The sequence below is a fragment of the Salvelinus fontinalis genome, chromosome 5 (genome assembly GCF_029448725.1).
Source record: "Salvelinus fontinalis isolate EN_2023a chromosome 5, ASM2944872v1, whole genome shotgun sequence".
Lineage (NCBI taxonomy): Eukaryota > Metazoa > Chordata > Actinopteri > Salmoniformes > Salmonidae > Salvelinus > Salvelinus fontinalis.
In genome coordinates this window covers 1,260,795-1,281,041 of record NC_074669.1, presented here as the reverse complement: position 1 = coordinate 1,281,041, position 20,247 = coordinate 1,260,795, and positions in this window count along the sequence as shown.

Here is a 20,247-nt window from a genome sequence, read left to right as displayed (position 1 = left end):
GCCCATTCTACAGCAATTTCCCTGACATGGAGTCAGATTTGAGAAATGTTGGCCACTCTTCTGAAGTCAGTTATAAGGGCACTGTCGTTGCTATGACTATACGGACACTTCTTACGTCTTCCCCTGGATGCCTTTACGTGATGACGATTCCAACGGGGTCGATTGCGCGTTCACAGGCCCTACAAATGAAAAAACCCTGAAGCTAGTCATTCTTTGGGAGCTGCGTCATGAGCCTAGAGGACACCGGCACGCACCTGTTCCAAGCGTTAGTTTAGCCTGTTATATTTCTCCGGTCATCTTTTCACTCGTTATAGGAGTTAAAAACATCATAAGGTAGTTAATTTAAAGCGTTTTATAGCAATTTATATCCGTTTAGTGCGATTTTGGGACATTTATTTTTGCAACGATGTGAAAAGTTGGGCACGCTTTTCAGTTCATCCCGAACGCAGTTGACATTTCCACATGGCAAGAGGACAGCTTTCCACCAAAAGACGATTTCTCCCAAGAAAGGATCCTTTGCCCAAGATACTGATGGAAGAACAGCTCAAGGTAGGACATTTTTATTATGATAAATCGTGTTTCTGTCGAAACATTTTAGTGGCTTAGGACGCCATGTTTTTTGACGTAGCTTCGCTTGGCGCAAACTGTATTGAAAAGTAAGGATAAATTAAAAAATGTAATAACGCAATTGTATTAAGAATTAAATTGTCTATCAATCCCTGTCCACCCTATATTTTTTAGTCACGTTTATGAGTATTTATGTATAAGAGTAGATCACTGTCTAAGTGGTGCAAGGACTTTTTCTTTACCAGCTTGTCTACATTTCACATTGTCTAACCATGATTTTGGTGGCTAAATATAAACATTTTCGATCAAACTGTATATGCATGTTGTAATGTGATGTTACAGGAGTGTCATCGGAAGAATTCTGAGAAGGTTAGTGAAAAAATTAATATCTTTTGGCGATGTTGACTTTTATCGCTCACTTTGGCTAGAATCAATGCTGGGCTGCTAATTGCTATGTGCTAAGCTAATATAACGATTTATTGTGTTTTCGCTGTAAGACACTTAGAAAATCTGAAATATTGTCTGTATTCACAGGATCTGTGTCTTTCGATTCGTGTATGCTGTGTATTTTTACGAAATGTTTGATGATTAGTAGTTAGGTAAACACGTTGCTCATTGTAATTATTCTAGTCCATTTGTGATGGTGGGTGCAATTGTAAACTATGCCATCTACCTGAAATATGCACTTTTTTCTAACAAAACCTATCCCATACCATAAATATGTTATCAGACTGTCATCTAATGAGTTTTTTTGTTGGTTAGGGGCTATAAATATCTTAGTTTAGCCGAATTGGTGATGGCTACTGGTGTTGGTGGACAAATAAAAGATGGTGGATTATGCTAATGTGTTTTTAGGTAATAGATGTACATCTTTACATATTGTGTCTTCCCTGTAAAACATTTTAAAAATCGGAAATGTTGACTGGATTCACAAGATCTGTGTCTTTCATTAGCTGTATTGGACTTTCATGTGTGAAAGTTAAATATTTTAAAAAAATATTTTTTTTGAATTTCGCGGCACTGGTTTTTCAGTGGGGGGGGGGGGGGGGGGGTGTGCCGCTAGCGCCACGCTGATCCTAGACAGGTTAAGAGCACTTCAACCGTTCAGTTTAAACTGTGTAGTGATGCATGTACCAGTATGCTTGAGGCCTGGATGACACCAGTGACAGAACGTGGCTGAGTCCTGAATGACACCCTATTCCCTAATTAGTACACTACTTTTGACCAGGCCCCATAGGCCTCTAGTTAAAAGTAGTGTACTATATAGGTAATAGGGATCCATTTGGGATGTAGCCAGTGTCTGTCCCCCAGCAGCAGCAGCAGCAGCAGCTCAGTAGAAGGGTTCTATCAGGGATAGAGTCATCTAGACATGGTTCAGGGTTGTGTCACCTTCTATCTACCATCTGTCTCTCTTGAAGGAGGATCAACCGAGGTCATTAACAGTGCTACATCCTGGTCCTGCCCATGTTCTGAAGACTTTCAGACCCTTTACAACCTGGGTGTCAGTCGGTTTCTGCTATCTTGTCAACTCCTTGTCATTCAAGGGCACGCCAAACATAAACGTTTCATAAGACACAATATACAGGGCATTCGGGAAAGTATTCAGACCCCTTGACTTTTTCACATTTTGTTACGTTACAGCCTTATTCTGAAATGTATTCAATCGTTTTTTTCTCCCTTTCAATCTACACACAATACCCCATAATGACAAAGAAAAACAGGTTTTTAGAAATGTTTGCAAATTTAGTGTTGTGTAGAATGGTCTGCGATGTAGGTACAGTGCTTTGATAAAGAAGGAATACACCCCATATCAAGTGTAAACAGAGTTCACTCTCATGACAGCCACGTTGTATTCCTTCTCTTCCATTCGCTTGTGGACTTCAATGGACAACACATCAGCTGTATATGACCAGGCGGAAAAAAACTTTCCAACCCAGACCGATACACACAGCCTACATCGTTGTCACCATTTTAGCTAAAGTAATGTAATAGTCAGCGTAGCTAATATAACTAACATGATAGTAAACAGGCTACAATCATGGAGTAATGTTAGTGTACAGTCAATAAGCATTTACACCGGCGGGCCCTGGTGCAATAATTTAGTAATACCAGAAGCTTACCTTGACTTGGAAGAGTTTCAGTATTGTATTGGAAAGTCATAGCCAGCTAGCTAACATAGCATCCCTCTGTTTGAGCAGGGTGTTTCAGTAGGCTAAATTAGCTAGCTGTATTTGCTAGCTCAGTAAGCAATTTTTATTTATCTCTCTATTTCGCTCTTGCTTCTCCTTCATTTTGGAAGAAACAAACTTATTCAAAACTGTTCAACTATTGTCTTTCTCTCTTTGAGTCAACCACATGTTATGCACTGTAGTGCTAGCTAGCTGTAGTTTATGCTTTCAGTACTGGATACATTTTCTGATCCTTTGATTGGGTGGACAACATGTCAGTTCATGCTGCAAGAGCTCTGATATGTTGAAGAACGTCCTCCGGAAGTTGTCATAATTACTGTGTACGTCTATAAAAGGGGGTGAGAACCATGAGCCTGCTAGGTTTTGTATTGAAGTCAACGTAACCAGAGGAGGATGGAAGCTAGCTGACCTCCGGCTACACCATGGTGTTACCCTACAGAGTGTTGTTGAGGCTACTGTAGACCTTCATTGCAAAATAATGTGTTTTAATCAGTTATTTGGTGACATGTGAATATATTCAGTATAGTTTTATCTAAAAAGGATAACTTTTTTAATGTTTTACATTTTACATTTTTCTGAAATTCACTGAGGAGGATGGTCCTCCCCTTCCTCCTCTGATGAGCCTCCACTGAGTCAATAGCAGGTATGGATGCTGTACAGTTGACATGGAGGGTAAGGTCAATGGTAGGTATGGATGCTGTACAGTTGACATGGAGGGTAAGGTCAATGGTAGGTATGGATGCTGTACAGTTGACATGGAGGGTAAGGTCAATGGTAGGTATGGATGCTGTACAGTTGACATGGAGGGTAAGGTCAATGGTAGGTATGGATGCTGTACAGTTGACATGGAGGGTAAGGCCAATAGCAGGTATGGATGCTGTACAGTTGACATGGATGGTAAGGCCAATAGCAGGTATGGATGCTGTACAGTTGACATGGAGGGTAAGGTCAATGGTAGGTATGGATGCTGTACAGTTGACATGGAGGGTAAGGCCAATAGCAGGTATGGATGCTGTACAGTTGACATGGATGGTAAGGCCAATAGCAGGTATGGATGCTGTACAGTTGACATGGATGGTAAGGCCAATAGTAGCTATGGATGCTGTACAGTTGACATGGAGGGTAAGGTCAATGGTAGCTATGGATGCTGTATAGTTGACATGGAGGGTAAGGTCAATAGCAGGTATGGATGCTGTACAGGCTGACATTTGGACGTTACAACTAAAAAAAAAACTATTTGTCACATGACTATATACATTGAAACATTATGCTTGTAGAGACAGAAAGTAACAATAGCCTATAATTAATGGGTTAGGCTGTACTGGGCTCTCACCATCGTCGTTATTATCATTATTCATTGAATATCTGAATATCAGTAGACATTGAATAATCCCTTTGAACATGGTGAAGCTATTAATTACACTTTGGATGGTGCATCAATACACCCAGTCACTACAGAGTGACAGATGTCTTTTCTCACTCAGTTCCAGAGAGGAAGGAACCACTCAGGGATTTCCACCATGAGGCCGATGGTGAATTTAAACAGTTACAGTTTAATGGCTGTGATACGAGAAAAACTGACGATGGATCAACAACATTGTAGTTATTCCACAATACTAAGCTAATTGACAGAGTGACAAAAGGAAGCCTGTAGAGAATACAAATATTCCAAAACATCCTGTTTGCAACAAAACATTTAAGTAATACTGCAAAAAATGTGGCAAGCAATTCACTTTTGTCCTGAACACAAAGTGTTGTGTTTGAGGTAAATACAATAATCAAATCAAATCAACATTTATTGGTCACATACACGTGATTAGCAGATGTTACTGCGGGTGTAGCGAAATGCTTGTGCTTCTAGCTCCGACAGTGCAGTAATGTCTAACAAGTAACATCTAACAAATTACACAACGTGTACCCAATACACACAAATCTAAGAAGTTATGAATCAAGACTATATACATATGGACAAGCGATGTCAGAGCGGAACGGACTAAGATACTGTAGAATAGTATAGAAAACAGTTATACACAAACTCAGCAAAAAAAGAAACGTCCTCTCTCTGTCAACTGTAATTATTTTCAGCAAACTTAACATGTGTAAATATTTGTATGAACATAACAAGATTCAACAACTGAGACATAAACTGAACAAGTTCCACAAACATATGACTAACAGAAATTGAATAATGTGTCCCTGAACAAAGGGGGGGGGGGGGGGGTCTAAATCAAAAGTAACAGTCAGTATCTGGTGTGACCCCCAGCTGCATTAAGTACTGCAGTGCATCTCCTCCTCATGGACTGCACCAGATTTGCCAGTTCTTGCTATGAGATGTTACCCCACTCTTCCACCAAGGCACCTGCAAGTATCCCAGACATTACTGGGGAATGACCCTAGCCCTCACCCTCCTATCCAACAGGTTCCAGACATGCTCAATGGGATTGAGATCCGGGCTCTTCGATGGCCATGGCAGAACACTGACATTACTGTCTTGCAGGAAATCACGCACAGAATGAGCAGTATGGCTGGTGGCATTGTTATGCTGGAGGGTCATGTCAGGATGAGCCTGCAGGAAGGGTACCACATGAGGGAGGAGGATGTCTTCCCTGTAACGCACAGCATTGAGATTGCCTGCAATGACAACAAGCTCAGTCCAATGATGCTGTGACACACCGCCCCAGACCATGACGGACCCTCCACCTCCAAATCGATCCCGCTCCAGAGTACAGTCCTCGGTGTTACGCTCATTCCTTCGACGATCAATGCAAATCTGACCATCACCTCTGGTGAGACAGAAAACCGCGACTCGTCAGTGAAGAGCACTTTCTGCCTATCCTGTCTGGTCCAGCAACGGTGGGTTTGTGCCAATAGGCAACATTGTTGCCGGTGATGTCTGGTGAGGACCTGCCTTACAACAGGCCTACAAGCCCTCAGTCCAGCCTCTCTCCGCCTATTGCGGACAGTCTGAGCACTGATGGAGGGATTGTGCGTTCCTGAGGTAACTCGGGCAGTTGTTGTTGCCATCCTGTACCTGTCCCGCAGGTGTGACGTTCGGATGTACCGATCCTGTGCAGGTGTTGTTACACGTGGTCTGCCACTGCGAGGACGATCAGCTGTCTGTCCTGTCTCCCTGTAGCGCTGTCTTAGGCATCTCACAGTACGGACATTGCAATTTATTGCGCTGGCAATATCTGCAGTCCTCATGCCTCCTAGCAGCATGCCTAAGGCATGTTCACTCAGATGAGCAGGGACCCTGGGCATCTTTCTTTTGGTGTTTTTCAGAGTCAGTAGAAAGGCCTCTTTAGTGTCCTAAGTTTTCATAACTGTGATCTTAATTGCCTACCATCTGTAAGCTGTTAGTGTCTTAACGACCGTTCCACATGTGCATGTTCATTAATTGTTCATGGTTCATTGAACAAGCATAGGAAACAGTGTTTAAATCCTTTACAATGAAGATCTGTGAAGTTATTTGGATTTTTACGAATGATCTTTGAAAGACAGGGTCCTGAAAAAGGAGCGTTTCTTTTATGGCTGAGTTTATGAGATGAGTAATGCCAGATATGTAAACATTATTAAGTGACTAGTGTTCTATTCCTTAAAGTGGCCAGTGATTCCTAGTCTATGCCTATAGGCAGCAGCCTCTAATGTGCTAGTGGTGGCTGTTTAACAGTTTGATGGCCTTGAGATAAAAGCTGTTTTTCAGTTTCTCGGTCCCAGCTTTGATGCGCCTGTACTGACCTCTCCTTCTGGATGATAGCGGGGTGAACAAGCAGTGGCTCGGGTGGTTGATGTCCTTGATCTTTTTGGCCTTCCTGTGACATCGGGTGCTGTAGGTGTCCTGGAGGGTGGGTAGTTTCCCCACGGTAATGCGTTGGGTAGAATGCACCACCCTCTGGAGAGCCTTGCGGTTGCCGGCGGTGCAGTTTCCATACCAGGCGGTGATACAGCCCGACAGGATGCTTTCAATTGTGCTTCTGTAAAAATGTGTGAGGGTTTTAGGTGACAAGCTAAATTTCTTTTGCCTCTTGAGGTTGAAGTGACTCTGTTGTGCCTTCTTCACCACACTGTCTGTGTGGGTGGTCCATTTCAGTTTATCAGTGATGTGTACACCAAGGAACTTGAAGCTTTCCACCTTCTCCACTGCAGTCCCGTCGATGTAGATATTAGGCGGGTGCACCCTCTGCTGTTCCTGAAGTCCACGATCATCTCCTTTGTTTTGTTGACGTTGAGTGAGAGGTTGTTTTTCAGGCACCACAATCCCAGATCCCTCACCTCCTCCCTGTAGGCTGTCTCATCATCGTTGGTAATCAAGCATACTACTGTTGTGTTGTCTGCAAACTTGATGATTGAGTTGGAGGCGTGCTTGGCCACTCAGTCATGGGTGAACAGGGAGTACAGGAGGGGGCTGAGCATGCACCCTTGCGGGGTTCCAGTGTTAAAGATCAGCGGAGTGGAGGTGATGTTTCCTACCTTCACCACCTGGGGGTGGCCCGTCAGGAAGTCTAGGACACAGGGCGGGGTTCAGACCCAGGGCCTCGAGCTTATTAATGATGAGCTTGGAGGGTACTATGGTGTTGAATGCTGAGCTATAGTCAACAAACAGCATTCTTACATAGGTATTTTTCTTGTCCAGATGGGATAAGCAGTGTGCAGTGTGATGGCGATTGCATCGTCTGTGGACCTATTAGGGCGGTAAACAAATTGAAGTGGGTCTAGGGTGGCAGGTAAGGTAGAGGTGATATGATCCTTGACTAGTCTCTCTAAGCACTTCATGATGACAGAGGTGAGTGCTACAGGGCGATAGTCATTAAGTTCAGTTACCTTTGCCTTCTTGGGTACCTGAACAATGGTGGCCACCTTGAAACATGTGGGTACAGCAGACTGGGATAGGGAGAGATTGAATATGCCCATAAACACATCATCCAGCTGGTCTGCGCATGCTCTGAGGACGCGGCTGGAAATGAAAGACATGAAAGACAAATCTAAGAACAAGTACTTACCTGAAATGGATCAGCCTGATGAAGCTGAAGTCGATGTAGGGAATTAAGAGCCTGTTAGGGACAATAGACAATTAGACCAAGATCCGACTAAGGAGCGAGTCAGACGGTCCCCCAAAGATAGAAGACCAAGACTAATGCTTACCTACGAGACACTGGGTCAGCCTTCACTATAGCCAGTAGTTAACACAGTTGGGCCTGTAGTCTACCTTATGTGCCAAGATGGGAAACACCTTACTTTACCCCACCGCACTACCAAGTTGCACCTTACCCCACCACACATTACTCCAATACACCACCTACATACCTTCCACATTCTCCACTTGTGTATACTATACTTGAAGGTTGAAAGGAGTTTAATTAATTTCTGAGATGTAATTATGGGACAATGTTTCATTATGTCAGGAGTCATTTTATGTTTGTTGTGGAGTGTGTGATGCACACAAAATGTATGTTCACAGTTTTGGGATCATTTTATGTTTTGTTTTATTTAACAGCATGTTATTTTTTTAACAAAAGGTTCTGTTTAAGAATATACAGTACCAGTCACAAGTTTGGACACACCTACTCATTCCAGGGTTTTTCTTTATTTGTACTATTTTCTACATTGTAGAATAATAGTGGAGACATCAAAACTATAATTTAACACATATGGAATCATCTAGCAACCAAAAAAGTGTTACATACTGTAAATCTAAATATATCTTATATTTGAGAATCTTCAAAGTAGCCACCCTTTAACTTGATGACAGCTTTTCACACTCTTGGCATTCTCTCAACCAGCTTCATGAGATAGTCACCTGGAATGCATTTCAATTAACAGCTGTGCCTTGTTAAAAGGAAATTTGTGGAATTTCTTTACTTCTTGTGTTTGAGCTAAACAGTTGTGACAATTTAGGGTTGGTATACAGAAGAATGCCCTATTTGGTAAAATACCAAGTCTAGATAATGGCAAGAAATGCTCAAATAAGTCAAGAGAAATGACAGGCCGTCATTACTTTAAGACATGATTGTGTCACGTCGGTATGAAGGATCCGGGAGACAGAAGCAGGAATGCGTAATATGGGTTTTGCCGTGTAAGGGCGTGCCGTGTAAGGGCGTGGGGACAAAGACCAAACAATCACGTAACAAAAACACAGGGTTTACACCCAAACAAAAGAGCGAGGAGTACCTCGAATAAATACACACGTGCAACAATGATACCACACGGGACAAGACCCGTAATCATCTGGCAATCCACAAGGGCATGAAAGCCCAAAACACACAGCACAGGTACTCACACGAACAAACGGACATTGCAACAATAATTGACAGCACCATGGTGAACAAAAGGGCACATATATACAAATACAATCATTGGGAATTGGGGCCAGATGTGCGCAATGAAAGTTCCAGAGGGATGTGTGACAGTACAGCCCCCCCCTCCCCCCCCCCCCCTCCCCAACCCTGAAGTTTTGCACCGGCAGCGCAATGACACCGGGCTCGAGGACGATCACAGGAATGCAGTGCGGGTCGTTCAAGACCCGATGCAGCAGCCAAAGTTGCGTCGTCGGACGAGCCTATTGCCGCTGCCGAAGTTGCGGTGGCGTCGGACGAACCAGTTGCCGCAGCTGCGTCGTCGGACGGGCCAGTTGCCTCTGCCGAAGTTGCGGTGGCATCGGACGAACCAGTAGCAGTGGCGTCGGACAGACCGGTTGTGGCGGCGTTGGACTGGCCAGTTGTGGCTGCTGAAGTTGCGCCGTCGGACGGACCCGTTGTGGCGACGTCGGACGGATCAGTAGCAGCGTCGTCGGATGAGCCATTCCTGTTGTGGTCCATTTTTCTGTCACACCGGTACGAAGGGTCGGGAGACAGGCGCAGGAATGCGTAATAGTTTTCAAAAGTCTTTACCCAAATTACAGCTTGCCGTGTACAGGTACGGGGACGAAGACCAAACAATCACGTATACAAAACACAGGGTTGAGACCCAAACAAAAGAGCGAGGAGTACCTCGAATAAATACACAATCGCACAATGATTATCACACGGGACGAGACCCGTAATCATCTGCACAATACATGTGACACGAAAGCCAAAACAACACAGCACAGGTACTCACATGATCAACAGACATTGTAATAATAATGGAAAGCCCAATGGAAACCAAAGGGCCCACTTATGCCAGTACTAATCAATGGGAATAGGGGACAGGTGTGCGTAATGAAAGTTCCAGAGGGATGCGTGACAGATCAATACGGGACATTTCAAGAACTTTGAAAGTTTCTTCAAGTGCAGTCGCCAAAACCGTCAAGCGCTATGATGAAACTGGCTCTCAGATCAGTAAATTTAGGCATGATATGCCAAGAACAAATGTTGACACTACACATTCAAGTATAACTGACTAAATGATGAAAGACAAGCATTGTCATTTAGATTTATGAAAAGTGAGTATGGAAGAGGTGAAAAAATTATTGTTGTCTATCAACAATGACAAGCCACCTGGGTCAACTTGGATGGAAAATTACTGAGGATAATAGCAGACGATATTGCCACACCTATTTGCCATATCTTCAATCTAAGCCTGTGCCCTCAGACCTGGTGTGAAGGAAAAGTCATTCCGCTACTGAAGAATAGTAAAGCCCCCTTTACTGGCTCAAATTGCCTACCAATCAGCCTGTTACCAAACCTTAGTAAACTTTTGAAAAAAATGGTGTTTGACCAGATACAATGCATTTTTACAGTAAACAAATTGCTAACAGACTTTCAACACACTTATAGGAAAGGACACTCAACAAGCATAGCACTTACACAAATGACTGATGACGATAAAAGAATTGTGGGGACTGTTTTGTTAGACTTCAGTGCGGGTTTTGACATTATCGATCATAGTCTGCTGCTGGAAAAACGCATGTGTTAAGGCTTTTACACTCCTTGACATATTGTGGATATAGAGTTACCTGTCTAACAGAATACAAAGGGTGTTCTTTAATGGAAGCATCTCCAACATAATCAAGGTAGAATCAGGAATTCCCCAGGGCAAGTGTCTGGGGCCCTTACCTTTTTCAATTGGCTCACATTAATAATATGCATGTCAATCTCTCCTGGCTCAAAATGGAGGAGAGATTGACTTCACCACTACTTGTATTTGTGAGAGGTATTGACATGTTGAATGCACCAAACTGTCTGTTTGAACTACTGGCACACAGCTCGGACACCCATGTACACCCCACAAGACATGCCACCAGAGGTTTCTTTACAGTACTACATGGAGCCATGACTACATGGAACTCTATTCCACATCAAGTAACTAATGCACACAATAAAAATAGATTTAAAAAACAGATAAAAATACACCTGATGGAACAGTGGTGACTGTGAAGCAACACAAACATAGGCACAGACACATGCATACACACACACAACAACATACGCAATATACATACACAAGCATTTCTCATTACACTTCAACAAGCATTTCTCAACGGCTGGCCATGCCTTCCACCTGGCTACTCCAACCTCGGCCAACAGCTCCACCCCCCCCCCCCCCCCTCCCCGCAGCTACTCGCCCAAGCGTCCCCAGCTTCTCCTTTACCCAAATCCAGATAGCAGATGTTCTGAAAGAGCTGCAAAACCTGGACCCATACATATCAGCTGGGCTTGACAATCTAGACCCTCTATTTCTGAAACTATCCGCCGCCATTGTCGCAACCCCTATTTCCAGCCTGTTCAACCTCTCTTTCATATCGTCTGAGATCCCCAAGGATTGGACAGCTGGCACACCCCCTCTTCAAAGGGGGAGACACCCTGGACCCAAACTGTTAAAGACCTATATCCATCCTGCCCTGCCTTTCTAAGGTCTTCGAAAGCCAAGATCACTGACCATCTCGAATCCCACCGTACCTTCTCCGCTGTGCAATCCGGTTTCCGAGACGGTCATGGGTGCACCTCAGCCACACTCAAGGTACTAAATGATATCATAACCGCCATCGATAAAAGACAGTACTGTGCAGCCGTGTTCATCGACCTGGCCAAGGCTTTCGACTCTGTCAATCACCATATCCTTATCGGCAGACTCAGTAGCCTCGGTTTTTCTGATGACTGCCTTGCCTGGTTCACCAACTACTTTGCAGACAGAGTTCAGTGTGTAAAATCGGAGGGCATGTTGTCCGGTCCTCTGGCAGTCTCTATGGGGGTACCACAAGGTTCAATTCTCGGGCCGACTCTTTTCTCTGTATATATCAATGATGTTGCTCTTGCTGCGGGCGATTCCCTGATCCACCTCTACGCAGACGACACCATTCTGTATACTTCTGGCCCTTCCTTGGACACTGTGCTATCGAACCTCCAAACGAGCTTCAATGCCATACAACACTCCTTCCGTGGCCTCCAACTGCTTTTAAACGCTAGTGAAACCAAATGCATGCTTTTCAACCGTTCGCTGCCTGCACCCGCCCGCCCGACTAGCATCACCACCCTGGACGGTTCCGACCTAGAATATGTGGACATCTATAAATACCTAGGTGTCTGGCTAGACTGTAAACTCTCCTTCCAGTCTCCAATCCAAAATCAAATCAAGAATCGGCTTTCTATTTCGCAACAAAGCCTCCTTCACTCACGCCGCCAAACTTACCCTAGTAAAACTGACTATCCTACCAATCCTCGACTTCGGCGATGTCATCTACAAAATAGCTTCCAATACTCTACTCAGCAAACTAGATGCAGTTTATCATAGTGCCATCCGTTTTGTTACTAAAACACCTTATACCACCCACCACTGCGACCTGTATGCTCTAGTCGGCTGGCCCTCGCTACATATTCATCGCCAGACCCACTGGCTCCAGGTCATCTATAAGTCCATGCTAGGTAAAAGTCTGCCTTATCTCAGTTCACTGGTCACGATAACAACACCCACCCGTAGCACGCGCTCCAGCAGGTATATCTCACTGATCATCCCAAAAGCCAACACCTCATTTGGCCGCCTTTCCTTCCAGTTCTCTGCTGCCTGTGACTGGAACGAATTGCAAAAATCGCTGAAGTTGGAGACTTTTATTTCCCTCACCAACTTTAAACATCTGCTATCTGAGCAGCTAACCGATCGCTGCAGCTGTACATAGTCCATCTGTAAACAGCCCACACAATTTACCTACCTCATCCCCTTACTGTTTTTATTTATTTACTTTTCTGCTCTTTTGCACACCAGTATCTCTACTTGCACATGATCATCTGATGATTTATCACTCCAGTGTTAATCTGCTAAATTGTAATTATTCGCTCCTATGGCCTATTTATTGCCTACCTCCTCATGCCTTTTGCACACAATGTACATAGACTCATTTTCCCCTCTACTGTGTTATTGACTTGTTTATTGCTTACTCCATGTGTAACTCTGTGTTGTTGTCTGTTCATACTGCTATGCTTTATCTTGGCCAGGTCGCAGTTGTAAATGAGAACTTGTTTTCAACTAGCCTACCTGGTTAAATAAAGGTGAAATAAAAAATGTAAAATGTAAAAAAACACGTCACATGGATTTTCTGTTGTAGATATATGGTAGTAGAGTAGGGGCCTGAAGGTACAAACTTAATGTGTTGTGAAATCTGTTGTGAATATATTGTAATGTTTCAAAAATATATATAACTGCCTTAATTTTGCTGGACCCCAGGAAGAGTAGCTGCTCCCTTGGCAGGAACTAATGGGGATCCATAATAAACCCCAGGAAGAGTAGCTGCTGCCTTGGCAGGAACTAATGGGGATCCATAATAAACCCCAGGAAGAGTAGCTGCTGCCTTGGCAGGAACTAATGGGGATCCATAATAAACTCCAGGAAGAGTAGCTGCTGCCTTGGTAGGAACTAATGGGGATCCATAATAAACCCCAGGAAGAGTAGCTGCTGCCTTGGCAGGAACTTATGGAGATCCTTAAAACCTGTTGGGGATGGGGGCGCTGTTTAGACTATTTATGCTAATGTGGCTAATTTTTTAAACGGCTTCCCACAAAATCCTTGATCGTACAATATGCATATTATTATTATTATTGGATAGAAAACAGTCTATAGTTTCTATAGGAGTTGAAATTTTGTCTCTAAGTGGAACAGAGCCCATTCTACAGCAATTTCCCTGACATGGAGTCAGATTTGAGAAACGTTGGCCACTTTTCTGAAGTCATTTAAACGGGCACTGTCGTTGCTATGACTATACGGACACTTCTTACGTCTTCCCCTGGATGCCTTTACGTGATGACGATTCCAACGGGCTCGATTGCTCGTTCACAGGCCCTACAAATGAAAAAAACCTTTAGCTAGCAAGTCTTTTCTTGCTGCGTAACGCGCGTGGAAGACACCGACCCTCTCCTGTTCCAAGCGTTAGTTTAGCCTGTTATATTTCTCCGGTCATCTTTTCACTCGTTATAGGAGTTACAAACATCACAAAGTAGTTAATTTAAAGCGTTTTATAGCAATTTATATCCGTTTAGTGCGATTTTGGGACATTTATTTTTGCAACGATGTGAAAAGTTGGACGCGCTTTTCAGTTCATCCCGAACGTAGTTGACATTTCCACATGGCAAGAGGACAGCTTTCCACCAAAAGACGATTTCTCCCAAGAAAGGATCCTTTGCCCAAGATACTGATGGAAGAACAGCTCAAGGTAGGACATTTTTATTATGATAAATCGTGTTTCTGTCGAAACATTTTAGTGGCTTAGGACGCCATGTTTTTTGACGTAGCTTCGCTTGGCGCAAACTGTATTGAAAAGTAAGGATAAATTAAAAAATGTAATAACGCAATTGTATTAAGAATTAAATTGTCTATCAATCCCTGTCCACCCTATATTTTTTAGTCACGTTTATGAGTATTTATGTATAAGAGTAGATCACTGTCTAAGTGGCGCAAGGACGTTTTCTTTACCAGCTTGTCTACATTTCACATTGTCTAACCATGATTTTGGTGGCTAAATATAAACATTTTCGATCAAACTGTATATGCATGTTGTAATGTGATGTTACAGGAGTGTCATCGGAAGAATTCTGAGAAGGTTAGTGAAAAAATTAATATCTTTTGGCGATGTTGACTTTTATCGCTCACTTTGGCTAGAATCAATGCTGGGCTGCTAATTGCTATGTGCTAAGCTAATATAACGATTTATTGTGTTTTCGCTGTAAGACACTTAGAAAATCTGAAATATTGTCTGTATTCACAGGATCTGTGTCTTTCGATTCGTGTATGCTGTGTATTTTTACGAAATGTTTGATGATTAGTAGTTAGGTAAACACGTTGCTCATTGTAATTATTCTAGTCCATTTGTGATGGTGGGTGCAATTGTAAACTATGCCATATACCTGAAATATGCACTTTTTTCTAACAAAACCTATCCCATACCATAAATATGTTATCAGACTGTCATCTAATGAGTTTTTTTGTTGGTTAGGGGCTATAAATATCTTAGTTTAGCCGAATTGGTGATGGCTACTGGTGTTGGTGGACAAATAAAAGATGGTGGATTATGCTAATGTGTTTTTAGGTAATAGATGTACATCTTTACATATTGTGTCTTCCCTGTAAAACATTTTAAAAATCGGAAATGTTGACTGGATTCATAAGATCTGTGTCTTTCATTAGCTGTATTGGACTTTAATGTGTGAAAATTAAATATTTTAAAAAAATATTTTTTTTGAATTTCGCGGCACTGGTTTTTCAGTGGGGGGGGGGGGTGTGCCGCTAGCGCCACGCTGATCCTAGACAGGTTAATAAACCCCAGGAACAGTAGCTGCTGCCTTGGCACTACTAATTTAGTTATCAGTTAATCTGACTATTCTCTCATCACTGTAATTTATTCACCTCAGCATTATGAGTGGTTTCTGGATAGTTGTCTAATGTTGGTTGGTCATATTGTTCTGTTTTAAAGTTACTCCTGAATCACTATGATAAGTATAATATTTTTTATTGAGTGTATTTTTTAACAGAGCTGAAATGTATTTTGAAGTGCAAAGTGTAGGAATACAGAAGTGTGTTAAAAGCACTGTTTGTATGTATGGGGGTCCCTAACATTGGCAAAAGACAAAGCGATGTGAACGGATCAGTGGTTCACCAGTCCGGGACTTTATTGGTTTGTCAACAGTAACTAGGGGTGGTGTGTTTCTTTGCAACCATCAGGTGACGGCCCCGGAAACAAACTGGGAACTAGACAAAAACATCCAGGGGACCATGACAGAAAGTGCTAAAATTTTCCTTGGACCGTGACTTCTACTTCCGGCGCCGACCAAGATGGCCGCCTCGCTTCGCGTTCCTTGGAAAATATGCAGTATTTTGTTTTTTTATGTGTTATTCCTTACATTGGTACCCCAGGTAATCTTAGGTTTCATTACATACAGTCGGGAGGAACTACTGAATATAAGAGCAACGTCAACTCACCATCGTTCCAACCAGGAATATGACTTTCCCGAAACGGATCCAGTGTTTTGCCTTCCACCCAATACAACGGATCTGATCCCAGCCGGCGACCCTATGCGACGCCGTAAAAGGGGCAAACGTAGAGGTCTCCTGGTCAGGCTTCGGAGACGGGCACATCGCGCTCCACTCCCTAGCATACTACTCGCCAATGTCCAGTCTCTTGACAATAAGGTTGATGAAATCCGAGCACGGGTAACATTCCAGAGGGACATCAGAGATTGTAACGTTCTCTGCTTCACGGAAACATGGCTAACTCAAGAGACGCTAACGGAGTCGGTGCAGCCAGCTGGTTTCTTCACGCATCGCGCCGACAGAAACATACATCTTTCTGGTAAGAAGAGGGGCGGGGGGGTATGCCTTATGATTAACGAGACGTGGTGTGATCATAACAACATACAGGAACTCAAGTCATTCTGTTCACCTGATCTAGAACTCCTCACAATCAAATGTCGACCGCATTATCTACCAAGGGAATTCTCTTCGATTATAATCACAGCCGTATATATCCCCCCCAAGCAGACACAACGATGGCCCTGAACGAACTTTATCTGACTCTTTGTAAACTGGAAACCACACACCCTGAGGCTGCATTCATCGTAGCTGGGGATTTTAACAAGGCCAATCTGAAAACAAAACTCCCTAAATTCTATCAGCATATCGATTGTGCTACCAGGGCTGGTAAAACCTTGGATCATTGTTACACTAATTTCCGCGACGCATATAAGGCCCTCCCCCGCCCTCCTTTCGGAAAAGCTGACCACGACTCCATTTTGTTACTTCCAGCCTACAAACAGAAACTAAAACAACAAGCTCCCTCGCTCAGGTCTGTTCAACGCTGGTCCGACCAATCTGATTCCACGCTTCAAAACTGCTTCGATCACGCGGATTGGAATATGTTCCGCATTGCATCCAACAACAACATTGACGAATATGCTGATTCGGTGAGCGAGTTCATTAGAAAGTGCATTGACGATGTCGTACCCACAGCAACGATTAAAACATTCCCAAACCAGAAACCGTGGATTGACGGCAGCATTCGCGTGAAACTGAAAGCGCGAACCACTGCTTTTAACCAGAGCAAGGTGACCGGAAACATGACCGAATACAAACAGTGTAGCTATTCTCTCCGCAAGGCAATCAAACTAGCTAAGTCCCAGTACAGAGACAAAATTGAGTCGCAATTCAACAGCTCAGACACAAGAGGTATGTGGCAGGGTCTACAGTCAATCACGGATTACAAAAAGAAAACCAGCCCCGTCGCGGACCAGGATGTCTTGCTCCCAGACAGGCTTAATAACTTTTTTGCTCGCTTTGAGGACAATACAGTGCCACTGACACGGCCCGGGCGCTACCAAAACCTGCGGGCTCTCCTTCACTGCAGCCGAGGTGAGTAAAACATTTAAACGTGTTAACCCTCGCAAGGCTGCAGGCCCAGACGGCATTCCCAGCCGCGTCCTCAGAGCATGAGCAGACCAGCTGGCTGGTGTGTTTACGGACATATTCAATCAATCCTTATCCCAGTCTACTGTTCCCACATGCTTCAAGAGGGCAACCATTGTTCCTGTTCCCAAGAAAGCTAAGGTAACTGAGCTAAACGACTACCGCCCCGTAGCACTCACTTCCGTCATCATGAAGTGCTTTGAGAGACTAGTCAAGGACCATATCACTTCCACCCTACCGGACACCCTAGACCCACTCCAATTTGCTTACCGACCCAATAGGTCCACAGACGACGCAATCGCAACCATACTGCACACTGCCCTAACCCATCTGGACAAGAGGAATACCTATGTGAGAATGCTGTTCATCGACTACAGCTCAGCATTTAACACCATAGTACCCTCCAAACTCGTCATCAAGCTCGAGACCCTGGGTCTCGACCCCGCCCTGTGCAACTGGGTCCTGGACTTCCTGACGGACCGCCCCCAGGTGGTGAGGGTAGGTAACAACATCTCCACCCCGCTGATCCTCAACACTGGGGCCCCACAAGGGTGCGTTCTGAGCCCTCTCCTGTACTCCCTGTTCACCCACGACTGCGTGGCCATGCACGCCTCCAACTCAATCATCAAGTTTGCGGATGACACTACAGTGGTAAGCTTGATTACCAACAACGACGAGACGGCCTACAGGGAGGAGGTGAGGGCCCTCGGAGTGTGGTGTCAGGAAAATAACCTCACACTCAACGTCAACAAAACAAAGGAGATGATTGTGGACTTCAGGAAACAGCAGAGGGAGCACCCCCCTATCCACATCGACGGGTCAGTAGTGGAGAAGGTGGAAAGTTTTAAGTTCCTCGGTGTACACATCACGGACAAACTGAAAGGGTCCACCCACACAGACAGCGTTGTGAAGAAGGCGCAGCAGCGCCTCTTCAACCTCAGGAGCCTGAAGAAATTCGGCTTGACACCAAAAGCACTCACAAACTTCTACAGATGCACAATCGAGAGCATCCTGTCGGGCTGTATCACCGCCTGGTACGGCAACTGCTCCGCCCACAACCGTAAGGCTCTCCAGAGGGTAATGAGGTCTGCACAACGCATCACCGGGGGCAAACTACCTGCCCTCCAGGACACCTACACAACCCGATGTCACAGGAAGGCCATAAAGATCATCAAGGACAACAACTACCCAAGCCACTGCCTGTTCACCCCGCTATCATCCAGAAGGCGAGGTCAGTACAGGTGCATCAAAGCAGGGACCGAGAGACTGAAAAACAGCCATCAGGGCCGTTTTTCTGTTAAACTGGGCCATCAAGGCCATCAGACTGTTAAACAGCCACCACTAACATTTAGCGGCCGCTGCCAACATACTGACTCAACTCCAGCCACTTTAATGATGAGAATTGATGGAAATTATGTGTATAAGGTAGTAGTTGTGGAATTGTTAGGTTAGATTACTTGTTGGTTATTACTGCATTGTCGGAACTAGAAGCACAAGCATTTCGCTACACTCGCATCAACATCTGCTAACCATGTGTATGTGACAAATAAAATTTGATTTGATTTTGATTTGATTTGACACTGTCCATAAAACAGGAAACAACAAATATATATTTTTGTATTATAATGTCAGGGATGACTCTCTAACTGCCATTCACCTAAGAGCTAAAGCCTTGTTTACACTGCAGGATTTAATGCTCAGATCAGTTTTGTTTTTCACATTTGTTTTGGAATACTGACTGTCTAAGCAGTTACAAGTGACCAAATCACCTTCATGTGTGTATTCAGACAGCAGTCATTTGCTGACATGGCTATGCTAGTTGTCTTAGTAATGTGTGAGCAGTGGTGTAGGCTGATTGGTGGTGGCGCTCAAGCTTCCTAACACTCAGACGTTAAGTAGCAAGCTAAGGTGACAATATTGCCTGCCATGGACGTTTCCTAGTTGCTTTGAATGTTCAGAATCAGAGTGTAAGAACACTTTTAATGTCTCAAAGGACAAGATTTTCCAACCTTCAAAACAAGTCGGTTTTTTGCTAGCCACAATAGTCAACTATCTAGCTAGGTAGCCACAGAAGTCAACTAGCTAGCTAGGTATCCACAGCAGTCAACTAGCTAGCTAGGTAACTGTTGAGCTAGCGACAGCATGTCAACTAGCTAGCTAGGTAGCTGTGTAGCTAGCCACAGCAGTCAACTAAATAGCTAGGTAACTGTTTAGCTAGAGACAGCATGTCAACTAGCTAGCTAGGTAGCTGTTTAGCTAGCCACAGCAGTCAACTAGCTAGCTAGGTAGCTGTTTAGCTAGCGACAGCATGTCAACTAGCTAGCTAGGTAGCTGTTTAGCTAGCCACAGCAGTCCACTAGCTAGCTAGGTAGCTGTTTAGCTTTCTAGCACATTCAGTAATTTGTTTGTAAATGATTCACAAGCTAGTTAGCTACCAAACGTTCTCGTCAAACTGTGAACAAAGTAGCTGGCAAGCAATATGCCAAATAACAGTCTAAAAACCGCCTGAGGTCAAATTGAGCGAGATTTGACCGCTCAGACACAAGTCGTATGACCTACGAAGGTGGTTTGAAATGTGGCTGGAAATATCTGCTTCCATGTTCTTTTTGGCTGTTCAAACTGTTGGAAAATA